The sequence below is a fragment of the Ambystoma mexicanum genome, chromosome 4p (assembly GCF_040938575.1).
Source record: "Ambystoma mexicanum isolate Mex_15411 chromosome 4p, UKY_AmexF1_1, whole genome shotgun sequence".
Taxonomy (NCBI): Eukaryota; Metazoa; Chordata; class Amphibia; order Caudata; family Ambystomatidae; genus Ambystoma; species Ambystoma mexicanum.
In genome coordinates, this window is record NC_090927.1 from 795,412,701 (window position 1) to 795,436,552 (window position 23,852).

General features: G+C 42.4%; 1 protein-coding gene across 2 annotated transcripts in view; it reads left to right on the top strand.

The window, feature by feature from the left end:
• The window catches only part of LOC138452622 (hormonally up-regulated neu tumor-associated kinase homolog A-like), a 387,623-nt gene that overhangs the window by 150,359 nt on the left and 213,412 nt on the right, over positions 1–23,852 (top strand). The gene's annotated exons all lie outside the window — the stretch shown is intronic.

Below are 23,852 nucleotides of genomic sequence, written 5' to 3' on the forward strand. Positions count from 1 at the left end.
GGGCTCACAATACAGAACACTGTTACTGACAATCTATTTCTGCTTAATATCCAGTCTAAACTTACAAGCCTGACTTCACATGCAAGAATTCTAATCTATAAATATGGGAAATTTACTTGGAAACATCTCCTTCTTTTCTATGAACAAAAGGTAATTCCCATAGTGATCTACGGAGTTGAATCAAACTATATACCAATGATAAAATGTGGAACAAACTGGAGGATGGCTTCTGGAAAAAGGTATTACATCTGCCGAACTGTACTCCCATGCCAATTTTGCGATTTGAATTAGGTCTGAACTCATTGGCTTGTAGAGTAAAGTGGCGGATGTGTGCATTTTTCCGAAAGTGTTTGCTGGGTATGGAAAACAATAACATCTTGAGCACTGTGGCACATTATTTGTCCTCATCAAATCACATCTTTCCTCTCACATGGCGTAAATGTGTATTGAATACCATGGTTGAAACCGACATAACGGTAACGCTCATAATTGAAAATCCTTTGCAAGCTAAGACAAAGTTTTACCACTGGGACTGGATAAAAAACAGAGAATCCTGTCTAAAATATAAAGACTTCAGCAATAGCAATTTTGGCAATAAAATACTAGGCCAAATGGCAGGATATCTATTGAAATGTCCTTCCCCGACCAAACGGAATGAATTTCTACGCCTCAGGTTGAACTTATAGTTAACTAGGGACGTGCTTGCTAGGCAAAATGTCATTCCATCTGATATTCATTATTGTCGTTATTGCGAGATTGCTACTGAAAGAGAGACGCTTCAACATCTGGTGATATCTTGTGGCAAGTTGAATGAACAACGGGTTACATTTTTCACAAACTTGTTAAATTTGCACAAAGAACTAGATGAAAAACCGATTTGGAGTGTATTATTTTCTAATATGAAATTCTCTGTGATAAAAGCGTTAGTGGATTTTCTAGAAGCTATTCTACCTAGTGAAATTAAGCTGTAACGACATGGCTGAGCTCAACTGGGAAATGTTAGAAGCTAGATGCAGGAATGGAGAAATTTTACAGTGTATATTAATGATTTAACTTTGTTTAACTTATGGCAATTTAAAAACTTGTAATATTGTGTTTATTGTTTGTTATCTTAATGTGGTATCTGAAAAGTGAAATAACTGTTTTTGATTTTTGAAAAGTTGATTTATTCAGCTACATCAAAATAAAATAAAAATTTAAAAAAAGAACCACATAATGAGAGACAAGAAATGCAACTGTCAAATGATTGGGATATAGGAGGAGAGAGTCTAAGAAAAATAATGTATTACTAGGGAAATTTTAAAAAGGCCCAAGGTAAGCCCAACTCAGGAAATCCTGAATTTAAAGACTCTACAAGGGATGACGTGAGTGTCGGATGAACCACCACCAGAGAAAACATTATAAATATAGGACCACAGAAAGCACGAAAGCCAAGAGTGTCTATGAAGAACTACAAGGATTGATCTCGGACGCTATCCAAGGAGATAATGTTAAGAAATAACTGTACCAAAGAGAAAGTTGTAAATTAAGAGACTATCTGAAGAGAAGAGAAGACCAGGCGAAAATAAGACACTGTCCTGGCCTATTTTATTTAGTTAAATATAGTGGTAGGTTCAGATAGAGTAAGTTTGGATGGAGGACTTCCTGACAACTGACAAGCACCTTTTGTTCCTTTAGACAGGTAGGGTATTCCCTCTAATAGCAATAGGGAAAGTTAGGCCTTTTAATTACAATTTAATTAAAAATATTTAATAATGTCCTCTGAGTGTCTAGCTCCTCCTTCCGACACGCCACAATGAGTAATGGAGGCTATTTGTAGGTCAATGGGAGTATAGCCCAGAAGGACAATGTCATCTTCATATCCCAGCAATGGCAAGTGATAGACCCAAGTTTGAGTCCAATAGAGGTACAACAGCAGTAAAAACTCAGAGATGTAAAGTAAACAAAGCTGTTGGCAGTACACAGCCTTGTATTTACTCATGATTGATCTGAATCGGCTCTGTTACACCGCCTCTCAAATTTAATCAGGCCATACAGTAGTAGAATCATGCAATTCATGCAATGCTACAAACATAGACAATAATCCTGTCAGCATTCCCATTTTAGTGATTTCAACATAGTGTTATGTGATTTACACATTGAATGGCACTGAGTAGTCCTTGTGTGTTACATATATGGTTCCTTCCGGTGTCTCTTGGCTTGTTTGGTGACCTTAGTTCAAGCCGTAACATTTGTCCGAGGGCAAATGCCAAAAATGAGTCCAGTCTGAGTGGTAAGGACCCCTTTAAAATGCAGGTATTATTATACAATGTTTCCAGGATTCTGGTATAGTACCAGTTTTACCAACAGCCTTTATTACCGTGTGAAGTTTAATCTCCCATTGATCCAGTGGCAGTTTCAATAAAGCATTACGTAGACCATGAGGGCCAGGTGCTCTCAAATTATTGATAAGGGCAATGACGTAATTCAGCATGCCCTTACATGCCAGGAACTGTCTGAAATCGGGTGTTTCACCCCCAAACCTCCCTCCCTCAGCCCCTGCCACCTTCCTCCCCACCCAAGACTCTCCCAACATATACACACACATACACGCAACACACACACGAACACACATAAACACTTTCCCGTTCTCCCACAATGGCGCTTCCGGGTCCTGAGTTGCCTGTCAGCCCCTGCATGAACTCGTGTGCGGCAAGGGCATGACAGTTTGATTTAGAAAGACCACCCTGTGTGGTCACAGAGCGGTCTTTCTAAATCGCTCTTTTTTAAATCGTTTTTTAAAAAACGATTTATTGACTTAAAATGTGTTTTTCCTATCAAGCTATCAAGGTGTTAGATTCTGCTTATTTTCCACCTGAAAAACATTCTAAACTATCTTGTTTTCAGCATTTGTAGAAGCATTTTTCTTTCTATGGTTATCTTCTATTTTGTGAGCTGCTTTCAAGCCCTTAAAGAATATGTGACATCAAGGAGACGTGGAAGTTTATTCTGCAGATCTATTAAACCAGCAATGGGGCAAAAGAATTTTATTTTTTACATCAACACGTTTTCGTACCCACTAATCCTGCATTACCAATGAAAGTAGTACAGGAAGTAGTAATGCTAAGTAGTAGTGTTAGTAGCACTGACAGCCATAGTACAACTAGAACCAGTAGTGGAAGAACTCTATCAAAACTCGTTATATTAGTGCTACTGCCAGTAGCAATGCTTGTAGTAGCAATAGTATTACTACCAGTACTACTAGAAGCGCTGCAGCAAAAGGTAGTGGTATGTGAGACAGGCATGGTATGAAGAGAGACACCGACTAAAAAGCATTTGTTTTAAAACTTGTATTTACTAAGGTTCTTGGGGTGGTGGAATGCCTGACTGGCCCTAACTCTAAAAGGATTGTTCCCTTAACTGATGTTTCTAATGGCCATTGTCATCTTAAAGTCCAGAATAAAAGTATGTCTGTGTCTAAACCTATTCTTGCACTCACGCAATGTTTTAAAAATGTGATAGGGAGTCTTTTGAAAAGCAAAAATAGTGAGTCAACAAAAAATGGCAAAACCAAAGTTGGTTTCGGGTGGTCTTCTCACGAGGTGCAATTCTGTCAATGTTACAAAGATGAGTTCACTCACCAGGGCTGGTCATATGACCTTCTCCACAGTGAATTCAAGCACCTTCCAAACTTTAACTTCTTCACTTTCAGCTTTCAATGCAAAAACACAAAGTCAGTTTCTTCAATAGAGCCCTCAGGGTTTCCTTCCCCAAACTAAGGCCTTTTCCAACTTTCAAAACACAAAACACAAAGTCTGCTTGTCAGGATGTGCCTTTTTTTAATCAACAATATTTCCTGCATATCATCCTCTTACGGGGTAGAATCAGAGGCTTTAAATGCCAGACTCTTTCCTTTTCCTCGACGCAACCACTCTGACCCTTTTCCCCTCTCTTGATTCTTTAATTTCGCTTCCTTTTGCACACTTTATCTTCAGGTCCATCTTGCAGCATTTTTCTATCTTCCTTCCCCTTTTCCGTGCACACTTGCACTGTCTTTTATTCTTTATCTTGATTGTGCAACTTGCACACTTCTTTCATGCTTTCGTGCACTCTTGCACTGCCACACCCCTTTTTATACTGTCCTTTCCTTCTGTGCCTCTTGCACCCTTTCCATGGCCTTCTGGCCCTCTTCAGGTCATTCACACCCTCTTTCAAACTGTCCTTTCTCTTCCGTGCCTCTAGAACCTTTGCGGCCTTCTGGCCCTCTTTCATTCATATCATTTCATACTCCAAAACACATGCGCGTCTTGCGCTTACACTGTTACACCGTTATTTGCGTCCTTGAAGACTTCTTATCAGGTTCAAACTAACACCACACTTTCAAACGTGGTCCTCTTTCTTATGTATTTCTGACATTACCTTGTATTTGTATAACGCTCTTCACAGCCCCCGGCTCTGCAAGGCTCTCAGATTCACTGGGCTGACACCGCTTCACACCCGCTATTCGTTCCAAGGTCAGGGTCTCACCACCTGCCCATCGGACACTCTTGGGATGTCTGAACGGCCCAGGGGGACTAGCATCCACATACGCAGGTTCTCTGGGGCACCAGCACGCCTCTTGAATCCCACACACAGACCCTTCTTGGCTCCCTGGTGACACGGCTCCCTCAACATCATTCTGCCCTTTGGAACAGCAGTTCCTTAGCATCTCACATCAAGGTATCTGACCTCTGGTCCTGGGCAACTCTGGCATCTTAGTTCTTCTCCTGACTTGTTCTCCTGCTGGCTTTCTTTCTAGTTCTCATACTCACTCATACTCTTGTGTCAGACCACACCTTTTATAGTGAGAAGGCCAGTCAAGTGGAGTCAGGTGTGAATAGTTATTATTGAATGTCTGATCCTGCTTGACCCTATTAGTTGGACAACTAGAGCTCTTTCTATGGTAGGTTTCACTTGCTGTCCCCATGCTATTCCTATGGGTAATCTTTACTGATCTTAGTTGCCTCTTACCCGTCTCAATATTTGGTGAAAATGGGGAGGGGGAAATGGGGTGAAACTGGAGATACCCCATAAAGGCTGAGGGAGAGTAGGTTGGAGTGTTTTTGGGACTGGAGAAATGTCTCATCCTTAGGTATCCTCCTCCCAATCCCTTGTGACCCTCCACTCAGGTGATCCTCCCTCGCTTATCCACGCCCAGGGTGGGGATTCAAAAGCAGTGGCCCTTCCCTGTCCACCTGAATGGAAGATCCTGAGGGACTGGTTGGGAGAATACCTTCAGGTTTCTCACAGGTAGTACTATCAGAAGTTCGATTACTGGCAGTAGCAGTCCTACCTCTGATGATATTAGTAGTACTAACACTGTTGATGCTACTTTTATAGATAGTTGTAAAGTCAATTGTAGTAGAGGTATTAGTAGTGTAAGAATGGCATGTTATCAAGAATAGACAGACACAGGTGATCACAGCACAAGAGTGCTTATTAAACTGTATAGGTAGGTTGGAAACGTGTAATCTAAACCTAAATCTAAGATGGGAGCAAGCTACGACCATCAAATAATAATAAGGCAGTCGTAGTGGTGTTGTGTCAAATAAAAGGGCCTATACTAAGAAAAACCATCCTTACGCTAAATACAAAAGAGTGTGGGATGGGGTTCACAACAAAGAAAAAAGTGTTCACAAATGATAAGTCAGGATGTTTTAGCCAAGGTGGGAGTCCTGAGCACAGCCGACTCTCGAGCATTCCCAGCATGAGACAACAGTTCTGGTTCATGTTTCAGGACCTTCGGTGGTTAAGTCTCTTTACAAAAATTCTCTTGTCAACCAGGGACCTGATGGATGTCAAAAATAACAAATAAAAAAAGTTCTATTCCAAATGTACATTGGGTGATGGTTTCACCACTGGGTCCCCCTCTTCTGGGCGCAGACCCCTCAAACTGTTCTTATCAATATCAGGATCTTCGGAAGTTGTCTCTCCTGCTTCCGAGGATCTGATAGGTTCAAATAACGAACAGAAAGTTATTTTGGATTGCACTTGAATGTGATGATCCTTCACCATTAGGTCCCCCTCTTCTGTGCGTAGACCCCTCTCGAATCTCAGCCTCCCTTCCATCGGGTTCAACTATGGCTTTTCACGAATCAATTTATCTTTTAGCACTCATAGATCTTAATGTCTTTTTTAAACAGTTCACCGTGGACATCCCTCAACCGGGTTAACTTTTGTCAACACACTGTTTCATGAGACTTTAGACTTCGCCCCTCTTTATTGGCATCCCTCCGCTGGGTTCCCTCTTGCCATTTCACAATTCCTTTTACTTTCTTCTGATGCATGATTTCCTTCCCTTGTGTTTTCAATGGTTTGTCAGTCAAAGACTGTCGACTGTATAGGGATTTTGCAAGAGCCCTGTATGACCACTTTGATCTTTGTGGCTCCCCTAGGGCCTTCTGGCATCAGTAGTTTCATTCAATGTGGGATCAACCAGAGTCTCTCTAGTGAGCACCCATGTGGTGCTGGACCCCTCTGTAGCTGGTCCCCCCTTAACAATTTACAGTTCTTTGAACTTTTCTCAATGTTCCACTTTGCGACCTTCATTCAACACAGTTCGGTTTCTGTATCGGTTCACCTTCGAGTCTCCAGCTGTGATTAACTGCTTGGATTTTCACTCTTTCTGGAGTGAAGGCCGGTACCACGGTAGCAGGTGTCTCCCTCGGTCCTGCTTATCAGCGTAGACATGCTCTGTGTACCGTAGACATCTGATGAAAAACACTTGGGTTATTGTTTGTGGTCTTAAATTTGCATCTGTGGAGGCTTTGCGGGTCTGGGTCGGAAAGGGCAAGGTCACTTCTCTCCTTGTCACCATTTTGGTACTCGACACCTTTCTCCTCCTCTTGAACTGCCGTGTGTGAATAGCTCTCTTGTTGTGCGGTCTGCCTTGCTCGTACTGTGCTCTTGTGCTCCACCTTTTATCCCCATGGGGAAGAGAAAGGGCTGACAGGTGTGTGTGATTTCTGGTCAATTGCCTGACTCTGCCTGACCATCATTGTGTCGGGGCATGTCAGGTAAACAGCTCTAGAGTCAGTCTGTTGTCTTTGGTGGCTTGTTAAAGTGTTAATGTGGATAAAGGGATGGGGGCAGTATTTCGGAATGTCCTACATGGTAGGATGGGAAAAGGTGTTGGAGGAAGGGGATACCACATCTCACCCATCTGTGTCCCACTTCCACTGCCTGGGAACCCCCCATCCAGGTAATCCTCCCTCACTGGCCCACCCCCAGCACCTGCATCCAATAGCGATGGCTGTTTCTTGGCCACCAGGATGACAGGTCCCCGGGAACTATCTAGGGAGACACCTTCAGATCTCTCACAGTAGTATGTGTAATACTAATACTACCACCAAATGTACTACAATGAGCGGCTCTGGTACCACTACTACTTACAGGATATGTTACAATACTACTGTAAGCATCATCAGAAGTAGCACTGTTGCTACTTCTACAAACCAAAACAAAATCAAAGGGTGTTGTCACATGGGATGAATCTGCAGTTATTTAGAATTTAGAATTCATCTGTATATACTTGTGTAAAGAGTCTGAGACTATAGTTGAGGTGATTTTCATTTGCATTTTATTTAGCACTGAAATCCTGTGTAAATGTTGAAAACAACTTTTGGTCCAGATAATTCATCACAAATTCATCAGAAATATGTGGTGCTTGTGTCAGCACCCACTGAAGTTTAAAAACATGTACTATTATGTTATGTACAAATTTAATTCATGACATGCAATATTCACTAACACACAATCAAATGTACATGCATGCTCAAAGTGTCATACAAAATGCAAGACACCATCAACCCTTTGGTTATTGGCCACAACACAAAACATTCTTAGTCAGTAAACATATGCAATTTATCCCTTATAGTTACTCCTTTTTGCCCTCATTACATACTCTGTATAAAGAGGTACACTGTGTATTTTACCTCATTACTGCCTGATACTCATGCACATACCTATGCATTGTTGCCTACTAGTTCTGACTCAGGCCTATTACTTAATTTGCCACATCTAATATTTAATGACTAGTTTCAACGATAGTAGCTTGTGGTCAAAGTTCACGTCTTCTTCAGGGCTTGCTTGCTGTAAAAAAACATACTATATCTCAGACTATTTACATAAAACGATGTACTGAAATATCATAATCACACCATGTGCTATATGCCTTTGAAACTCTTGTGGGCAACTATAAATTATAGACCCTCATATAATCATGCAGTACCATGTTAATAAATCCTGGTATGCATGCTTTTAGTCAATTCCAACACAACGGGCACACGCCTCATGTATCACACCCTTAGGTGGCCTTTTCTCTCACAGCCAAAGTCACTTCACTTCAGGTGTTTAAAATAATTTGAATTTCCTTTCCTTTAATGTCTAGGATATTGAGCTGATGAGTTTTCATACTTCCTGAAAAGAACATATTGTGTACAGGATTTAATGCCATCCTGTTGTCCAACTGGATCATGTTCAACTTAAAATGTGCCATGGTACAACCTTACCTCTACTTCTACTAACAGTAGAAGTGCTAGTACTGCTGATGGTAGTATTACAAGTAGTACTGCCAGTAGTACTGTTAGAAGTAGTAGTATTTATATTTTTAATGTTCTTTTATTTTATTGTGTTTTGATCAAAACTATGATCTTCCCCAAAATCACAAACTAATTCATACAATACTTTTTGAAATAGCACATATTCAACGAAGAAGGAATAAGAACAAACAGAATCTTTAAAATCTGTATACAATGCATGAAAGTACAGAATTAAATTCCAGCAAATCTCAAAGTTAAAAACAAATAATTAGTTCCTAAAATATACAATACAGCAAATATTAGCAAAATTATTACTATTCAAATAATACAATTTCAGCTTTTAAGGTGATTCCCAACACATTAAACAGATTGTTACAAATATATAAATTCATTATGCTTTGGATATACCCAATAGGCATAACATCCTTACCATATCAACAGTAAAAAAAGTTCAAGCCCTGCATTCATACAAGCCCAAATGTCTTCAACTGTCGCATCAGAACACAATCTAAAGAAGAGCCCGAAATACTTTGTTCTAATCTTAACCAACATAGGACATTCCACCAAAATGTGTGTTTTCAATGTTTGAATAGCACCTGCAACCTTACAAAATGAGCAATTATTATCGCTCAAGTTCCTATTTTTAGAACGGATATGTAAAATGTCTTGCGTGACAAATAAATTTAAGTGAAATGTAAAAAAAAATGTTCTCTAGTGGTGGGACAGGGAGATTGAACAAGATATTTCGGCAGAGAGCAAAAAGGTTTGTCTATTTTTGTAAATGTCGAGTGCACTCTATAGGTGCTGGTTAAAGCAATCATATCAATTCCATCCATTTCCTTGACTATCTCTTTTACTCTTAGTGGATTTTCAACTAAATCATTGCATCTCATCTGACAATATTGAAGCATGTTGGATATTTGAGCTCCCATAGTGATTGGTAAGTTAGATGATTCTCGTTGTAGTTCGACTTTGAATTCTTCATATAAAGTATTTTTCAACAGGAAATACATTTTCCCAAGGAATGATGCCATTCTCAAAGTGAACCAGACATGTAAATATGAGAGCCCTAGCTCATACCCCAATGAGGCCATGGGTATAGAATTTGGAAGGCCCAACACATGCTTCCAAATTCAGACCTCCAATCGCTCCCAAGGCAAGTCATGAGCCGCAGGCTCAATTTCAAGGTTGTATAATACCCTTGGAATAACCTTTCCTACATAAAATCTCAGTAGAGGTTTGATTGAGAATATGCAATATTTATGGTAGATTTTCATCATTTGATGGACTAATTGGTTTATTTTGTCCTCAATTCTTTTTAACACAACTGTTTTGTTAAAATGCTCGGTCAGGTGGAAGCCCAAGTAGATAGTCTCATTACTAGTATTAAAACTGTTGTTACTTACAGGTACTATGACTGATAGTAGCAGTAACAGTTCTACTATCGGTAGTAGTGCTACTACTGCATGTAGTGGTGTAGTACTCTTAATAGTAGTACTATTTATTACTTCAAATAGTAGCACTTCTTCTTCTGGTGTTAAAGGATTTGTAGGAAAGTAAACTTGTTCATGTAAAGTAAAAGAATTTGGCTTCATCCCTTTTCTGCTATAATGGATCAGCAAACTGTGCTTCTTCTCCTGTGATGTCACTTCCTCTGTACAAGCTTGAAAGCAGCTCACAAAATGGAGGACAGCCATAGCCAGAAGAAATTGTTATGAAAAAGTTGAAAATAAAATAGACATTTTTTGCATGAAAATAGAAAATAAAACATCATATTTTATTTTTTATAAAAACGATATCTCTCCTTTAAGATTATATGCTAAGAAGTGTGCTTATTATTACATATGGACTGAATATTTGATTGCCATTCATTAGCAGAGATAGTGTTCACCTTTGTTTGTTAGGCTTCTAAGCTGTTAATCAGGCTTTAGACCATTTTAGTATTGTTGTTTATTCATTTATACGACATGCCTTGCCAATTCTTCTGATCTGTGATGGGTGTCTGCTGTTTTACCCAGTTCTTAAATTCTTCTTTATATTTTTGCAGACCCATAGTTGATCCACTAGACAGTTACCATTTTAGCATGGTTTGTCTTATTTTCTTTCTCCTTTCATGTCTTTTAAGCACTATAGCCGTATCATACTATGAATCTTATGTTTACTGTGGTTGTAACCACCCTATTTTAGATAGCGTTTATTTTGTCAACATATCAACTAAACTTTCATACTTAACCAAACATTCTATAAACCTAATTGCGATAACAAGTTCCACATTGTTACAGTGGATCTAAGTCTGTATACTCAACTCTAGAAGGTATTTCTTTCATAGTCTAATCCGTCGATCTATTCCGATTAACCCTAGTATTAAGAGTGATCCTGCATATCCTATCATTCACCTTTGTGATTCTATGATCCGAGTGCCAATATGATGATATCAGAATATAGCCGCTTTCAAGTTGATCTACGGTTTCTCGGGCTATGATATGATATTTTATTTGTATCGCACTCATACACAGGTGTTTCAGAGTGCGACAAGGCAAGGGAGGGGAACAAGGGAGAACACAGCAGCGATCTTACTAGGCCCATTGACATTGAGAACATGCAAGTGCATGGGAAAGGTAAAGTGGAAAAGTGCATGGAAGGGGGAGAGAGGAAAGTGCAGAGCAGAGGAGAAAAACAGATAAATAATAAATACAAATAATTAGGTAATGGAGGCAATAAACAATGGTAGTGCAGCCAACAAGTGGCAAGTGCTGTGTTTACGGCAGTGGAGCTGGATAACACTGGTAAGTGCAGAAACAGAAGAAAAATGGGGGGGCACTGTATGGGTACAGATACAGTCCCAGTGCAAGGTGTGGCCAGGAGGAAGTGCAGAAGGGTGACAGGGTGACCAGGGGACAGTGGGTGGCCAGGTGCACAGTGCCAAGACAGAGCAGATCAGCAGGGGAGGGGGGAGAGAAGGCAGAAGCAAAGAGGAAGGTCTTGAGTAGCTTCCGGAACTGGAGATGGTTCTCCTCAAGTTTTAGAGTAGCAGGGAGGCTGTTCCAGAGGCAGGCCCCGGCCAAAGACAGAGATCTACCCCCAGCTCGTTTTTTTGAAAAACAACTGACCATAAGGGAGTTAGAGGTAGAGGAGCGAAGAGCTCGAGATGGGAGGTATTTGTGGAGGGATAGCTGAAGATATTTTGGATTCAGGCCCCAGAAAGCTTTGTGGACAATGCAGAGGGTTTTGAATTTAATCCTTGCATCCACTGGGAGCCAATGGAGAGATTTCAGAGCTGGAGAGATACAGTCCCAGGCCTTGAGGCCAAGGACAAGTCTCACAGTCCTGTTCTGGATTAGTTGCAGAGGGCGGAGAGTAGAGGCAGGTAGATTTAGAAAGAGGCTGTTACAATAATCTAACCTAGAGACAACCGGAGCTTGGGAGACAGTGAGCTTCTGGGGGAAGTAGAGGAAAGGCAGAGTACCTCTGAGCAGGTGCAGTAGGAAGTTTGACTTTTTGGAGACCTCAGAGATGTGAGCGGAGAAGGAAAGTGTGGAGTCAAAGATGACCCCAAGGTTCTTAGCCTTGCAGGTGGGGGTAGGCGATAAGACAAGAGAGGGCGACCAGAGAGTGGGGGGAAAGGATGGTGAAGGTGTGCCGATGAGGAGGATCTCTGTCTTGCTGGCATTCAGACAGAGGTCATTGGCAGCACACCAATCTTGAATGGCAGTTAGGCAATCAGAGATGAGAGAGGGAGAGGAGGTGGCCGAGGGCAGCCTGAAAATGAGTTGAGTGTCGTCAGCATAGCACTGGAAATTTGAGCAGAAAATGGCAATGCAGTGGGCGAGAGTTGCCAGGTATTGGTTGAAGAGCAAAGGCAAAAGGTTAGACCCCTGGGGAACACCGCAGGTAGAGAGGAAGATAGATGATAGGAAGGACACAAGTTGGACCTGGGAGGGTCGATCAGAGAGGAAAGAGGTCAGCCAGGCCAGAGCCTGATCGGTGATGCCCAGGTTGTCACGGAGACGGTTGAGCAGGATGGTATGGTTGACCGTGTTGAAGGCAGAAGAGAGATCGAGTAGGATGAGGACAGAGGGAATGTTAGAATCGAGGTTGGAGAGCAGGTCTTCACAGATGTTCAGGAGAGCAGTTTCCGTGCTTCTGCCCATTCTGAAGCCAGACTGGTGGTCATGGAGACAGCCAACAGAATCAGAATGAAGGTTAAGCTGAGATATGGCCCGCTTTTCCAGGACTTTGCCCAGAAAGGGAGTAATGGAGATTGGGCGATAGTTTACCAGACAGGAAGGATCAGCTGTCGGTTTTTTGAGAAGAGGATGCACAAGGGCGTGCTTCAGAGGGGAGGGGAAGAATCCTGAAGCAAAGGAATGGTTGCAGAAATTGGCAAGGGCCGGAGCAAGGGTGTCAATGTGGTCCTTGATGGTTTTAGAGAAACAGGGATGAACCTGTTTTGATGGGGCTTTCATAGATCGGACTTGTCTAGCAACCTCATCAGGGGAGAAAAGAGCAAAGGAAGAGATGGAGGGTGGGGTGGTGGTTAAAGGGGGGGGTCAACAAGCACAGACTGAGAGGGAATAGGAGGGGAGGCGAGGAGAGGGTGGACTGGATGTTCTGGGTTTTAGAGATAAAGTGAGAGGCAAGGGAATTGCAGAGAGCCTGGGAGGCAACGGTAGGGGTAGAGACTGCAGAAGGGTTGTCAAGCTCTTTGCAGATTTTAAAGAGTTTGGCCAAGTTGTTAGATGCCGTAGAGACACAGGCTTGAATGTGGACTCTCTTCTTGGTGTGGACAGAGAGTCGGTATTGACTTTGGAGCAGGCGACAGGCCCGTTTGTCAGAGGATGAACAAGAAGCCCTCCATTTCCTCTCGGCCGCCCTACACTTACGTTTAAGTGTCGCTAGGTCAGAGTCATACCAGGAATTGCACTTGGCTTTAGACTTCAGGCGGATCCTCATGACAGGGGCAAGTGCATCAAGAGTATCAGAAATAGAAGAGTAGAGAAGGGACAGGGTTGTGTCTGGGTGTGAGTCAGCCAGAGGAGTTGTGGGGGGAGGGGGGAGAAGGTGGCAGCGAAAGGCTCAATTGACACACTCTTCATAGGTCAGATGTCCAAGAAAGTAGGTGGCAGTGTTGGGGTGAGCTTAACTTGGGGGGAAGAGAGTGAGAGGTGAGAGGAGAGAAGGCAGTGGTCACTCCAGGAGAGAGGAGTGGTCAGAGGGATAGAGAGGGGGAGGCCAGAGGAGATCAAGAAATCAAGTGTGTGTCCTGCAGAGTGCATTGCGCCTGAGGGGAGGATAGCGAGGGAGAGGGAATCACAAAGGTCATGAAAGAGCAGAGATGAGGGACAGGGAGAATCGAGGTGGATGTTGAGGTCACCAAGGAGGAGGAGTTGAGAGGTTGAGGTCAAGAGGGAGGAGGAGAGGTCAGCCCACTCAGAAAGAAACAAGGCAATTTGCCCAGGGGGCCGGTAGAGAGTAGCAACAGTAAGAGAGTGGAGAGGAGAGATTGAGAGCCTGCAGACAAGGCATTCGAAAGAGGAGTAAATCTGAGTGGGAATGATAGTTGCAGGAATCCACTCTGGAAAGATTAGGGCAACACCCCCTCCAGGCCGAATGGACCTGGGTGTGGAGAGGATCTTGTAGCCATCAGGGAGAAGAGTGTGAAAGCTCGTGACAGAGCTGGCCATGAACCTTGTCTCTGTAAGACCAAGGACATCAAGGTCCAGTTCTTCAAGGAGGTGGCAGATGTCAGAGGAGTGTTTGACAGCAGAGCGAGAGTTGAGAGTGGCAAGATGAAGAAGGTTGCCGGCCTTAAAGACATTCCGGTGAGGGGTACAAATCAGAGGTACGCCCTGTGGAGGAGTGGAGGTAGCCTGAAGTGGGGCAGAGGCAGAGGGACGAGTGGGCAAGGTAGCCAAGGAATGAGAGGAGGGGACAGCCGGAGATAAAAGGAAGTTGATGAGGCGAGGGAACTGCCTATCGAAGAGGAGGAGATTGGCCTGAGGACCTTGGACCATGACAGTGCCATTTAGATAGACATTAAGGATTGCTCTGGAGGAGTCGAAAGAGGCCATGTGGACCTCCCAGTGAGTGCCACCATTAATGGGAGAGGAGGAGACAGGATAGAGCACAGAGATCATATGGGGGGTCCATAGATCCGGCGAAGGAACATCAAAGAGGATGTCGGTGACGGTCTGTCTGAGAGAGGTGCTGGTATAGGTATCAGCGATAGGAATAACTGGGTTGGAGTCCAAGATATCGTTTTTAAACTTCTTCTTTCCAGACTTAGTGAGAAGGGAAGGATAGTTGATAGAGAAGCAGTTAGCATAGATGGGAGAAATAGAAAGCGCCATGAGTGGGAGGAGAGGAGGCAAAGGGAGGAGTAAGCAAGTACAGCGTTATAGAAAAGTCACTGGGCTAGCAGGTTACAATCAATGGCCAAAGTTAAATGTAAAAACACCCAAGTTGGATTTACAAGTAAAATGCAAGAAAACACCCTTGTTTGGTTTACAAGTAAAATGCAAGAAAACACCCCAAAAAACACCCAAGTTTGATTTACAAGTAAAATGCAAAAAAACACCCAAGGTTGATTTACAAGTAAAATACAAGAAAACACCCAAGCAAAAAACACCCAAGTTTGATTTACAAGTAAAATGCAAAAAAACACCCAAGTTTGATTTACAAGTAAAATGCAAAAAAACAAAACAAGTTTGACAGTTCACGTTAAATGATGGCCCAATAGTTATGTAGTTTAACATGGAGGTGAGATGGTAAAGGTGAGTATAGAAACAGCTTCAAATGAGTACATGACAGGGAGGGCTGAGAGTACCTGCTGAGAAAGGAAGTACAGGGAAATCAAGAGGGGGGAAGAATGTGGTAAGAGGGTCATGGTAGACCAATAGACCAGGGGTAGCAGCCTCCGGGAGGGTAGTGCTGTTGCAGAAGCCACATTAAACGGCCTGTAAGCAGACAGGAAGCTGACAGGGGCCTTCGTTGTGGGCCTTAGTAGCTGGTGCTAGCTCCCGCCTACCGGCTATCGTGATTGGTTATTAGGAAGTCAGGGACCCAATCACAGGGGGCCAGGCAACAGTTCAGTCAGGCAAGCCACCAGATGGACAGACTGTCCCAGCTATCTTGGAGTAGGGCGAATCCAGCAGCAACAAGGTGCAGAGAACAATGAAGCAGTGTGTACACCAACAGAAAAACCCATAAATCAGGGTACAGATGCGAAGTAAATACTGCGGGTAACAGTGGGTGCATAAAGAAAAGATTTTACTTTTTTTTCTTCTTTTTTCTCGCAAGAAAAACGGCCCAATTTTCACATACGTGCAAAATTAGGAAATTTGCTCAGATGGCAGACACAATACAGGGAGCTGTGGACAAAGTGGAGAAAAATGAGTATTTGGCCCTTGCCCTAGGGAGCTTTTTGCAGCAAAATTGAGACCCAGCACAAAAATAGACAGAAGTAGAGGTAAATTGTATAAACTTTTCTGAAATATCTCCCCATACACAGCCATTAAGCCTTCTTAGTGCTTAAACTCAAATAGTGAATCCAGTTTATTCCTGCTGGGACTATGTGTTGGAGTGTTATAACATGGGATCAGTGTACCCCATATGTTCCTTCAAATATTTCCAGCAGTGATGGAACATTTAGCATTTAAATTTCCTGGAATTATGATAGTGCCATGTACAACCAGACCCTTGCCTTTTGTAATGATGTCTCTGACAGCACTTTGTAAACTTTATGAAAACTCAGTACCTGGTGAGTCATATATATCTGTAACTTGTAAGTAATTGAGCTGTTATCTACAATGGAGAGTAATCCAGTCAAACTATTTGCATTATCTATCAAAATGTTCATTTTATTGATGGAAAATCTGTTTTGCTGTTAATCATTAAACCCTATTTTGGTCTCTCTATTTTGCCTTAGATAATGGCTTTATTCATAACAATATGTTCATCGAAAATGATCTGTTCACCGGCCCACGTTTCATTTAATAAGTAGATATCTTGCAGCATAAGACAATTAAACAATGGGCCTCCTTTAAATTAATGCAGGAACACGAGTGACCCGTTGTGTTTAACTTCTCGGACCTGATTAGTGGTGAAAATGTATCAATGCACCTCCCATGATCCTTCACTTCGGACAATGCTGACTAGGGCAAATGGGTGTTGAAGTCTAAAACATCTGGAGGGCCACAGAATGAGTAACCCTCTGTTTGGGCTGCAGCCGGTCAAGTGGCACAGCGAGTAGAGCGCTCGCTTTGACATCAGTGCAGAGTCCCGGCAGGGCCAAACTCAGCCTTTCATCCTTCTGAGGTCGATAAATGAACACCACACACCGTGGGTAATAATAAGCAGCGCTCAGAAACCTGAGGGTTCGTAGCGCTATATAAATGCCAAATTATTATTATTATTATTATTAGCATGACCAGTAACCAGTCCCATTTATTAATCTTTCTATCTTTGAACAATGCTTTATTAGAATGTACTCAAACCCAAGAAACACGTTTTGAATGTTCATTTAAAAAAACAAAATCACTACTTATCGACTTGGTACTATTATTTAATTTAAGGCTAATTTAAATTGTACCGTTGAATTTCTACATAATGCGATATTCCTACATCAAGTCAATATCACTGCTGTTAATGGCCCGCAACCTAGGTACTAAATGCAAAAACCTATTGCGGTTTAGTACACTTTCATTTGCTTAACAAAAAAAATATGAGAATTTATGCTCTGTTTGACATTCCCCAGGTCTGGGTTTGTGACGTTTAGCGAGTGACTGTGAGAAGTTACGTGCCCCCCTCTAGCCTCTCTTTTAATTTCGAAATATCTTTCGTCTCGGTCTCAGGAAACCTGTTGGTTCTAATCTAGTACTAATTTTGCTGTCCCAATTTTCATGGTCAAATCCTTACTATCCTTAGTTAATGGGACACTGTTGGTGCTGAATTGTTTATGGTGACTGTGATGAAGTCCCTTGCATAATCTTTTTGAATAGATGGTACAAAGGCCAAGGGCGGAAGTTGCAGCCACATGCCCAATGAAGCTGGGCCCGGGGGGGGGGGGGGCAGTGTGGCGAGGATTGCCTGGATACCCCATGCATGTCATGGGTGGAAGGCTGGGGTTCAGCACATTGCCATCTAAGATGCTCCTGGCTCTTTAACAGAAACGAGGAACAAAGGATCCAGCAGTGCCTGTGCGCTCATCAGTTTCATTTGTACAAAAAGTAAAGAAAAAGTGCAACTTGGCAGCACAAAAACGCCATGAACCTCGTCTTTCGCTCTCCATTGTCCAAGTGCAGACCCCACGGCCACAATTGCCAGCAAGACCCTGACCACTGCTTGTTGTCGTGCCTGGCAGAGGCTGACTTGCAAATCGAGGTGGTCTAATTCTAAGCCCAGACAGCGCAAGGTAGTGAAAGGCAAGGAATGAACTTGGTGTAGGCAGGAAGCCATGTATGGGTCTTTTCCCATGCCAGCTCATGTTTGGCTGTGAGAGCAAGGACAGAGGTTCAGCAATGACTCTGCTCGAACAATGAATTCTCGAGCTTTGACACCTCTTTATGTTGTTCTATAACTGAAGATGGGCTGGAATGGGAGGAGATGTAGCCTGCTGTCAAATTACAAACTGCAGCACAATACAAAACGGGCCCCAATCCCAGCTTTACCATTTCATTAGTTATATTCTCCTGGTTAAATAGTTTTGCTGTTTGGTAAATGGGAGAATATCCAGGGCTAACATAACTGGAAATACGTTACATAAAAGGAAAATAATGTCAATAATTAAACAATATGCCCCAAGCCGCAGGGGCATTACGGAGTCATTACCTGCCTTGGTAATGCCCTTGAGGCGAGGGGCGAGGCGAGGGGCATTTTGTTATTAGTACCCCGGCCCGCAAGACCGGGGTAATGATAGCATTCTTTTCTGTTCTGAAACGCTGCAGCGTTACGGAACAGAAAAGAAAAAAAAATGTGAAAGGAAATGGCCGCCGGAAAAAAAGGACCGGGAGGGGATTGTGTGCAGGGGAGGAAAAAAAATAAAAAATAAAAAATAAAAACGTACCTTAATCCCTAGCGGGGGACAATTACAGCCTCCAGCCGTGTGGAGGCTTGCAGCGGGGATGGCCCCGCTTCGAGTTGCCTCATTGGCTGAGGGACTGCTGCGCCCCCCGCCGGAGACAAAGGAGTGGACTTCCGACCGAGGTATTCCTGGCCGGTTAAAGCCCCGACAGGTCCAATCAGAATGGTTGTTAATTTCTGATTCACCCTCGCCGGGGTTCTAATGTCTATTATGTATTCTTGAGAATGTGTGGGAGGGGGAGAGGATGGTATTGAATGTACTTGTTTGGAACATGGGGCTGCTACACTGTGGGCATGGGCCATTGCACTATGGGCCAGAAAAGTAAGCTTGCTGGAGGCCTAATGTTCCCAGTCCTCCCCTGCATTGGAAGAATGGGAAAGAGAGACAAAGGGGCCTGGGGAGAGAAAGGCCTGAAGGGCGTGAGGATCAGGATGCTGGGAGACACACTGCTGGGGTGGGGTCGAGCATAGATATATTTAATGAAAGGCGGAAAGCAGCAGATTGCCAGCGGAGCAGCATTTTATTGCAGTTTATTTTCAATTTACTGGTTGACATTTTTTAAATATAAAGTCAATTTTGTTTTTCAGAGTCTGGATGATCTACAACACTGGGATCTATTTTGAGCTGTTAGTAATCATTCCATTCTGACAGCTAAAGTTTTTAATAGCCAAATATATATGGTAGATATTTGTAAAAGCTTTATTGTTAGGGTGAGGTTTGCATAAGAACATAAATTTAAAAAAGTGTACCAAACCCGGCGTGCTTTAGGTATTTAGTGATTCAGTGATAAAACTCTCACAGACATATATGACAGATATAGAGCTCTTTGGTCATTCTTCTGTTCCCAAAATGCGCTTTAATATGCAAAACAGCAAAAACCTTATTGGTTGTATTGGTGCCACTTCACATTATCTTTGGATTCCTTCTAATCAATACACACAATGTGTTAAGCAATCCTTTTATATTCAAGTACATGAAATGTATTTTTTTAAACCATTGCAAAAATGAGGGTTTCCCTTCAGAAAACGAAAGGTTCAAAATGATGCATCATTTTACAATATTAAATGCATGCCTATGCTTGAGTCAAGCACAGAGTTCCCACAGGTGGCACTAAAAGGATGTTCAGAAGCAAGCACTAATATTCCTCCCCGCCCCTACATTTCAGAGGTCTGTGGCCGCCCAAAAGGTACAAGCATGAAATAGATCATAGAGAAGTTAAAATGGTGAAAAGTAAATCTGAATCCACAAGTGCATCAAGAAACCTGTGAAAGGATACCTGAAGCCATAGAAGTGTGAGAACAAAAAGTGTACCAGAGGTACACACGGTTTCACAGCTGTAAAGGTGTCCCGTAAAGATAACCATTCAGCCATCTTTACAGAAGCAGCTCGGCAGGCAAATGGCATCCCTGCTGGATTTGTCATGTGTCTTTGATGACATTCTGCTGCACACTCAGTACTACCAGGAGAACCAAAGTATCCCACACAATGCATAACTGTGATGCTTATAAGTCATCTTTACATTAATTATGTTTTAAATACAAGATAGGATTTTACTGTGAAACTACTTCAAACGACAGCAGGACATCTATATCTACACCCACACACCTCAAAATGTATTGTGCAGTCCAATCAACTCTGCAGAGTTAACAAACATTTTAAATGACTTTAAACGCCAGACGGCAAAACCCATACCCTTAACCACACCCACAAAGGTAATATTGCGCTGGAACGCCCAATCCAATGCTCAGTTTTACTCTTGGAGTGTTGGGTATTTCGGACAATTGCACGAACAGCAATTATGTAGACAGTATGTACCACTTAATTTGTTATAAAATTGTGCCTGCATTGTGCAGCTACGAGGAATGCTGTTGCTTCCTACACATGAATGTTTAGGGTCGCCCTTATTCATTACTCCACTGTGAGAAGGCACAGACAAAGATTCAAAGCACCTTCTCCAACTGTTTTTACTCTACTGAGGTGTTTATGCCCAGGCAGAGTTAATACATGTCACTTGTGATTTTGCCATATTTTAATGGCGCTCCAGCCCAAAGGATTTGGAGCTACATCGGCTGCAGCAGGTATCTTGCCTTATTTCCATTTTGTCCCCTGCTAACACTCGAGCTGTACCCATGAGAAGAGGTTTGAGTAATTTTTATTTAACATTTTTATAAGATGTTCCTGTACCATTTGCATATGTTTCATATGTAAACCTTACCATTTGACAGGACGGATATAGAAATGTATTTATGTTGCATTCATATTACATACTAGTCTAGGTGCTTCTCATAGAGTGACATCAGGCAATTTGTGAGAGAAACCATACATTAGCATTGAAACCAAAAATCCTTCTTACAGCCATTGCTCACTTGTGTTCAGTTGGCAGACAGCTTATGTTCTTATCACTTCCTCTAAAAGATTGTTTTGCGGACCTAACCGAAAGTCGATAATTAGCTGTAACAATTACCTCTAGTGCACTCAACTGTAGAACACACTGCCTTCTCCAAATCTTGGGCAGCAGAGATCTGAAACACTCTTTCAACTAACATAACATAGAAGATGACAGGCTTGAATTAATAGAGGGGAAGCAATAACTTTCTAATCCCTGCAACTTTAAAAACGTTCTTATCATGTTATGGAGCCAAAATCAGGGTTGAAGGGGTGTATTTCAGACAAAACGGATAGTGTTTGTTGAAGGAGCAGAATCTGGTGACGTGCAGTCTGGCAGAGGTTGAGTACATTTGCGGCTACCGTTTGCACTTATTTGGTCCTAGGGCAGAAGAAAGCCTAAATATGCCACTGAGGACAAGGTGACTCCTTCTCCGTCCCTACTCTCCTAGGGAGGTTTTCAAGCAGCAGTAGGCCCTTACTTCAACAAGCATCCCCCCTTATGTGTCCAGGGAATGGGTAGAGCACATAGCCTGCCTCTGCCTTGAAACATTCAATTTCCACCTCAATGGCTAAAGGGAACACTCCCAAAAGAGGCCCATATGAATTCTTCCTTAAGTCCTGGATGGTTAAAATGTGAATCAAAGAAGGGGTGAATCCTCTTTTTCTATAGAAAAAATACCACACAAGATTGGAGGTAAGATATTTTCAGATTATCTTGCCATCAGGTGGGTAGTTTATCATAACCATCTTGAATTTGGAACAGTGGTGCAGACTTAAAAGCAACCTTTGTCCTGCAGTAATTTGGGTGTCACCAGCATCGGTCAAACAGGGAGCGTGTAACAGCTGAACCTGCTCTCTTCCACCGAAGAGCAGGCGCTGCGGCTCAGGAAGCTGAGGCAGCAGGACACATGACATAGGTGACACTATGCTTTTGGCATGGAGTTTAACTAAAGTGGTGTTTGGTTAGCAGACCACCAAGTCTAAAATAGAATTATCTCTAAAGACAGAAGATGCACACTAGCAAATCCCATTTATCCAGACTCAGTCCTAACTGGCTCACACATAGTCCATTCATTACAATCCACACAACCAACATTTTCTAATCCTTGCATGCATACACCATTCACCAACATTCAACATTTCACTCTGATGTCCAGCAGGACATACAGACCAGGACAAAAAAGTTCCCTATTAAAGGCATTTGAGATCTCCATCAGGATGTCTGCCTTTTTTTTCATTGCCTTTTGGTTCAGTTTCCCAGAGTGGGCAACATTCTTCCTGGGCATCATCCAGGATTTGGTTGGCTTCTGTGACCTCCAGTAGCTGTATTTAAGCTGGCCTCTCGATAAGGTTGGTTAGGAAGCAGTCATCAGTGACCTGTTCGTAACTGCCAGTCATGTCATGGCCTGACCTTTCTCTGAGGTTTGATGAAGGAGATTTTGAGTTTCATCTGAAACATCATAAATCTAGAGAGGTCTTAAGGATTGCATGAGACAGATGTTCCTTAAAAAAGAAAGGTGGACAGGGGGTTTGCTGGGCATCCACCTGTTGGTCTCTTAGGGAGTATATCCAGGAAGCTGGCATGGAAGCAGTGGAGGAGGAATTGTTAGTGGGGACAGGTTCAGCAAGAAATGTAAGAGGAAGAGGCAAATGGGACGTGTTGCAATCGTATCAGGTGTTAAAGTCTCTGAGGGTGGCCATTTTAGGTTGGATGGCAATAATGGATTCACCAACATTGCTGAACAAGGGAGCAAAAGCTGGATTTCCAGAGAGGGCTTATGGATATGTAGAAATGAATTAGAGATGCCTGGAGAGAGCCTGCTGTTATTCACGACTGTCTTTCACAGTGGAGGTCATCAATGGTTTATACTATTAGTCAAAATCTATCATCTCCCTGTTTTGGCAGTTATTGGTAGTAAAAGACAGTTGTTGGCAACGGAAACGCTATTGTCAAATTTGTAAGAACAATGAGATAAAGGAGACTGCCAAACATGTACTGACTGAATGCTCCAACATGGCAACAGTTTTTCAAATTCACTATGGCAGGTTTGTGCACCATCTGGAATCTATAAGTGAGTCTGCCTTCCGGCATCAATGTATAAACATGAGAAATCTTATTCTTCTTATATCACTATTCAATGAGTGGATAATGACTGAGAAACTCTTGAATATAAGCATGTAAGTTTGGCTAACCTTAATCTCGGATTGGAGGGGAAGGCAAGCTGTTTAATCATGAATTCCATTGGTCCATGTGTGGGTCTGACTGAAATGTTATTCAGATGATGAATTTTAACCCTTTCAGTGACCAATTGTGACTAGCCGTTATCATGGTCAAGTTGTTAAGTAGTTTTAGGATGGTTTTCAAGCTATTTGCGGAATTTATATATATGTTTTACTGCTTATTTTATTTATTTTGGTTTATATTATCAAGTTACTATGGAAATGTATTATCTGTATCATTATGATGTATGATTTATTATGTGTAAAGTTTACTTGTAAACTATATCACATTAAATAAATAAATGGTGTAGCCACTTATGGCCTGGCTTATGCCTTGATGAGTGAACTAGTGAGATCATGGGCGGGATGTCGTGGATGCAAGTGGTTTTACAGTAAATGCCTTGTTGGGTAGAGGAATGGAAACGTTCCTTCATGAGGAGATATAAGAAAAATGTCAAATGCATGAGGGAAATAAAGTGTGCGACCGGTGACTGATTTAGAACAGGGTAGAATGAGAAGGTGATGCAAATGTTGGGTAAGAGAGGGAAGGAGGATTGTGGGAATGTTCAGTATGAACACTGTACATTGCATTTGAGAGCTTGAAG